This window comes from Amblyomma mixtum, unplaced genomic scaffold (assembly GCF_055824585.1).
Source record: "Amblyomma mixtum isolate Tamu unplaced genomic scaffold, ASM5582458v1 scaffold_15, whole genome shotgun sequence".
Classification (NCBI taxonomy): Eukaryota; Metazoa; Arthropoda; class Arachnida; order Ixodida; family Ixodidae; genus Amblyomma; species Amblyomma mixtum.
In genome coordinates, this window is record NW_028317684.1 from 1881599 (window position 1) to 1887970 (window position 6372).

Here is a 6372-nt window from a genome sequence, read left to right on the forward strand (position 1 = left end):
ATGCTTGCTATGGTGAAGGTGATGCTTGCTATGGTGAAGGTGATGCTTGCTATGGTGGAGGTGATGCTTGCTATGGTGAAGGTGATGCTTGCTATGGTGAAGGTGCTGCTTGCTATGGTGAAGGTGATGCTTGCTATGGTGAAGGTGATGCTTGCTATGGTGAAGGTGATGCTTGCTATGGTGGAGGTGATGCTTGCTATGGTGGAGGTGATGCTTGCTATGGTGGAGGTGATGCTTGCTATGGTGGAGGTGATGCTTGCTATGGTGGAGATGATGCTTGCTATGGTGGAGTTGAAGCTTGCTATGGTGGAGGTGATGCTTGCTATGGTGGAGGTGATGCTTGCTATGGTGAAGGTGATGCTTGCTATGGTGAAGGTGATGCTTGCTATGGTGAAGGTGATGCTTGCTATGGTGGAGGTAATGCTTGCTATGGTGAAGGTGATGCTTGCTATGGTGGAGGTAATGCTTGCTATGGTGAAGGTGATGCTTGCTATGGTGAAGGTGATGCTTGCTATTGTGAAGGTGATGCTTGCTATGGTGAAGGTGATGCTTGCTATGGTGAAGGTGATGCTTGCTATGGTGAAGGTGATGCTTGCTATGGTGAAGGTGATGCTTGCTATGGTGAAGGTGATGCTTGCTATGGTGAAGGTGATGCTTGCTATGGTGGAGGTGATGCTTGCTATGGTGGAGGTGATGCTTGCTATGGTGAAGGTGATGCTTGCTATGGTGAAGGTGCTGCTTGCTATGGTGAAGGTGATGCTTGCTATGGTGAAGGTGATGCTTGCTATGGTGGAGGTGATGCTTGCTATGGTGGAGGTGATGCTTGCTATGGTGGAGGTGATGCTTGCTATGGTGGAGGTGATGCTTGCTATGGTGGAGATGATGCTTGCTATGGTGGAGGTGAAGCTTGCTATGGTGGAGGTGATGCTTGCTATGGTGGAGGTGATGCTTGCTATGGTGGAGGTGATGCTTGCTATGGTGGAGGTGATGCTTGCTATGGTGGAGGTGATGCTTGCTATGGTGGAGGTGATGCTTGCTATGGTGAAGGTGATGCTTGCTATGGTGAAGGTGATGCTTGCTATGGTGAAGGTGATGCTTGCTATGGTGAAGGTGATGCTTGCTTTGGTGGAGGTGATGCTTGCTATGGTGGAGGTGATGCTTGCTATGGTGAAGTTGATGCTTGCTATGGTGAAGGTGATGCTTGCTATGGTGAAGGTGATGCTTGGTATGTTGAAGGTGATGCTTCGTATGGTGAAGGTGATGCTTGGTATGGCGAAGGTGATGCTTGGTATGGTGAAGATGATGCTTGGTATGTTGAAGGTGATGCTTGGTATAGTGAAGGTGATGCTTGGTATGGTGAAGGTGTTGCTTGGTATGGTGAAGGTGTTGCTTGGTATGGTGAAGGTGATGCTTGGTATGTTGAAGGTGTTGCTTGGTATGGTGAAGGTGATGCTTGGTATGGTGAAGGTGATGCTTGGTATGGTGAAGGTGATGCTTGGTATGGTGAAGGTGATGCTTGGTATGGTGAAGGTGATGCTTGGTATGGTGAAGGTGAGCTTGGTACGGTGAAGGTGATACTTGGTACGGTGAAGGTGATACTTGGTACGGTGAAGGTGATGCTTGGTACGGTGAAGGTGATACTTGGTACGGTGAAGGTGATACTTGGTACGGTGAAGGTGATACTTGGTACGGTGAAGGTGATACTTGGTACGGTGAAGGTGATGCTTGGTACGGTGAAGGTGATGCTTGGTACGGTGAAGGTGATGCTTGGTACGGTGAAGGTGATGCTTGGTACGGTGAAGGTGATGCTTGGTACGGTGAAGGTGATGCTTGCTATGGTGAAGGTGATGCTTGCTATGGTGAAGGTGATGCTTGCTATGGTGAAGGTGATGCTTGCTATGGCGAAGGTGATGCTTGCTATGGCGAAGGTGATGCTTGCTATGGCGAAGGTGATGCTTGCTAGGTGAAGGTGATTCTTGCTATGGTGAAGGTGATGCTTGCTATGGTGAAGGTGATGCTTGCTATGGTGAAGGTGATGCTTGCTGTGGTGAAGGTGATGCTTGCTGTGGTGAAGGTGATGCTTGCTGTGGTGAAGGTGATGCTTGCTGTGGTGAAGGTGATGCTTGCTGTGGTGAAGGTGATGCTTGCTGTGGTGAAGGTGAGGCTTGCTGTGGTGAAGGTGACGCTTGCTGTGGTGAAGGTGACGCTTGCTGTGGTGAAGGTGACGCTTGCTGTGGTGAAGGTGACGCTTGCTATGGTGAAGGTGATGCTTGCTATGGTGAAGGTGATGCTTGCTATGGTGAAGGTGATGCTTGCTGTGGTGAAGGTGATGCTTGCTGTGGTGAAGGTGACGCTTGCTGTGGTGAAGGTGATGCTTGCTATGGTGAAGGTGATGCTTGCTATGGTGAAGGTGATGCTTGCTATGGTGAAGGTGATGCATGCTATGGTGAAGGTGATGCTTGCTATGGTGAAGGTGATGCTTGGTATGGTGAAGGTGATGCTTGCTATGGTGAAGGTGATGCTTGCTATGGTGAAGGTGATGCTTGCTATGGTGAAGGTGATGCTTGCTATGGTGAAGGTGATGCTTGGTATGGTGAAGGTGATACTTGGTATGGTGAAGGTGATACTTGGTATGGTGAAGGTGATACTTGGTATGGTGAAGGTGATACTTGGTATGGTGAAGGTGATACTTGGTATGGTGAAGGTGATACTTGGTACGGTGAAGGTGATACTTGGTACGGTGAAGGTGATACTTGGTACGGTGAAGGTGATACTTGGTACGGTGAAGGTGATACTTGGTACGGTGAAGGTGATACTTGGTACGGTGAAGGTGATACTTGGTACGGTGAAGGTGATGCTTGGTACGGTGAAGATGATGCTTGGTACGGTGAAGGTGATGCTTGGTACGGTGAAGGTGATGCTTGGTACGGTGAAGGTGATGCTTGGTACGGTGAAGGTGATGCTTGGTACGGTGAAGGTGATGCTTGCTATGGTGAAGGTGATGCTTGCTATGGCGAAGGTGATGCTTGCTATGGCGAAGGTGATGCTTGCTATGGCGAAGGTGATGCTTGCTAGGTGAAGGTGAGGCTTGCTATGGTGAAGGTGATGCTTGCTATGGTGAAGGTGATGCTTGCTATGGTGAAGGTGATGCTTGCTATGGTGAAGGTGATGCTTGCTAGGTGAAGGTGAGGCTTGCTATGGTGAAGGTGATGCTTGCTATGGTGAAGGTGATGCTTGCTATGGTGAAGGTGATGCTTGCTATGGTGAAGGTGATGCTTGCTATGGTGAAGGTGATGCTTGCTATGGTGGAGGTGATGCTTGCTATGGTGAAGGTGATGCTTGCTATGGTGAAGGTGCTGCTTGCTATGGTGAAGGTGATGCTTGCTATGGTGAAGGTGATGCTTGCTATGGTGGAGGTGATGCTTGCTATGGTGGAGGTGATGCTTGCTATGGTGGAGGTGATGCTTGCTATGGTGGAGATGATGCTTGCTATGGTGGAGGTGGAGCTTGCTATGGTGGAGGTGATGCTTGCTATGGTGGAGGTGATGCTTGCTATGGTGGAGGTGATGCTTGCTATGGTGGAGGTGATGCTTGCTATGGTGGAGGTGATGCTTGCTATGGTGGAGGTGATGCTTGCTATGGTGGAGGTGATGCTTGCTATGGTGAAGTTGATGCTTGCTATGGTGAAGGTGATGCTTGCTATGGTGAAGGTGATGCTTGGTATGTTGAAGGTGATGCTTGGTATGGTGAAGGTGATGCTTGGTATGGCGAAGGTGATGCTTGGTATGGTGAAGATGATGCTTGGTATGTTGAAGGTGATGCTTGGTATAGTGAAGGTGATGCTTGGTATGGTGAAGGTGTTGCTTGGTATGGTGAAGGTGTTGCTTGGTATGGTGAAGGTGATGCTTGGTATGTTGAAGGTGTTGCTTGGTATGGTGAAGGTGATGCTTGGTATGGTGAAGGTGATGCTTGGTATGGTGAAGGTGATGCTTGGTATGGTGAAGGTGATGCTTGGTATGGTGAAGGTGATGCTTGGTATGGTGAAGGTGATGCTTGGTATGGTGAAGGTGAGCTTGGTACGGTGAAGGTGATACTTGGTACGGTGAAGGTGATACTTGGTACGGTGAAGGTGATGCTTGGTACGGTGAAGGTGATACTTGGTACGGTGAAGGTGATACTTGGTACGGTGAAGGTGATACTTGGTACGGTGAAGGTGATACTTGGTACGGTGAAGGTGATGCTTGGTACGGTGAAGGTGATGCTTGGTACGGTGAAGGTGATGCTTGGTACGGTGAAGGTGATGCTTAGTACGGTGAAGGTGATGCTTGGTACGGTGAAGGTGATGCTTGCTATGGTGAAGGTGATGCTTGCTATGGTGAAGGTGATGCTTGCTATGGTGAAGGTGATGCTTGCTATGGCGAAGGTGATGCTTGCTATGGCGAAGGTGATGCTTGCTATGGCGAAGGTGATGCTTGCTAGGTGAAGGTGATTCTTGCTATGGTGAAGGTGATGCTTGCTATGGTGAAGGTGATGCTTGCTATGGTGAAGGTGATGCTTGCTATGGTGAAGGTGATGCTTGCTGTGGTGAAGGTGATGCTTGCTGTGGTGAAGGTGATGCTTGCTGTGGTGAAGGTGATGCTTGCTGTGGTGAAGGTGAGGCTTGCTATGGTGAAGGTGACGCTTGCTGTGGTGAAGGTGACGCTTGCTGTGGTGAAGGTGACGCTTGCTATGGTGAAGGTGACGCTTGCTGTGGTGAAGGTGACGCTTGCTGTGGTGAAGGTGATGCTTGCTATGGTGAAGGTGATGCTTGCTATGGTGAAGGTGATGCTTGCTATGGTGAAGGTGATGCTTGCTGTGGTGAAGGTGATGCTTGCTGTGGTGAAGGTGACGCTTGCTGTGGTGAAGGTGATGCTTGCTATGGTGAAGGTGATGCTTGCTATGGTGAAGGTGATGCTTGCTATGGTGAAGGTGATGCTTGCTATGGTGAAGGTGATGCTTGCTATGGTGAAGGTGATGCTTGGTATGGTGAAGGTGATGCTTGCTATGGTGAAGGTGATGCTTGCTATGGTGAAGGTGATGCTTGCTATGGTGAAGGTGATGCTTGCTATGGTGAAGGTGATGCTTGGTATGGTGAAGGTGATACTTGGTATGGTGAAGGTGATACTTGGTATGGTGAAGGTGATACTTGGTATGGTGAAGGTGATACTTGGTATGGTGAAGGTGATACTTGGTATGGTGAAGGTGATACTTGGTACGGTGAAGGTGATACTTGGTACGGTGAAGGTGATACTTGGTACGGTGAAGGTGATACTTGGTACGGTGAAGGTGATACTTGGTACGGTGAAGGTGATACTTGGTACGGTGAAGGTGATGCTTGGTACGGTGAAGGTGATGCTTGGTACGGTGAAGGTGATGCTTGGTACGGTGAAGGTGATGCTTGGTACGGTGAAGGTGATGCTTGGTACGGTGAAGGTGATGCTTGCTATGGTGAAGGTGATGCTTGCTATGGCGAAGGTGATGCTTGCTATGGCGAAGGTGATGCTTGCTATGGCGAAGGTGATGCTTGCTATGGCGAAGGTGATGCTTGCTAGGTGAAGGTGATGCTTGCTATGGTGAAGGTGACGCTTGCTGTGGTGAAGGTGACGCTTGCTGTGGTGAAGGTGATGCTTGCTGTGGTGAAGGTGACGCTTGCTGTGGTGAAGGTGATGCTTGCTATGGTGAAGGTGATGCTTGGTATGGTGAAGGTGATGCTTGCTATGGTGAAGGTGATGCTTGCTATGGTGAAGGTGATGCTTGCTATGGTGAAGGTGATGCTTGGTATGGTGAAGGTGATGCTTGCTATGGTGAAGGTGATGCTTGCTATGGTGAAGGTGATGCTTGCTATGGTGAAGGTGATGCTTGCTATGGTGAAGGTGATGCTTGGTATGGTGAAGGTGATACTTGGTATGGTGAAGGTGATGCTTGGTACGGTGAAGGTGATACTTGGTACGGTGAAGGTGATACTTGGTACGGTGAAGGTGATACTTGGTACGGTGAAGGTGATGCTTGGTACGGTGAAGGTGATGCTTGGTACGGTGAAGGTGATGCTTGGTACGGTGAAGGTGATGCTTAGTACGGTGAAGGTGATGCTTGGTACGGTGAAGGTGATGCTTGCTATGGTGAAGGTGATGCTTGCTATGGTGAAGGTGATGCTTGCTATGGTGAAGGTGATGCTTGCTATGGCGAAGGTGATGCTTGCTATGGCGAAGGTGATGCTTGCTATGGCGAAGGTGATGCTTGCTAGGTGAAGGTGATGCTTGCTATGGTGAAGGTGATGCTTGCTATGGTGAAGGTGATGCTTGCTAGGTGAAGGTGATGCTTGCTATGGTGAAG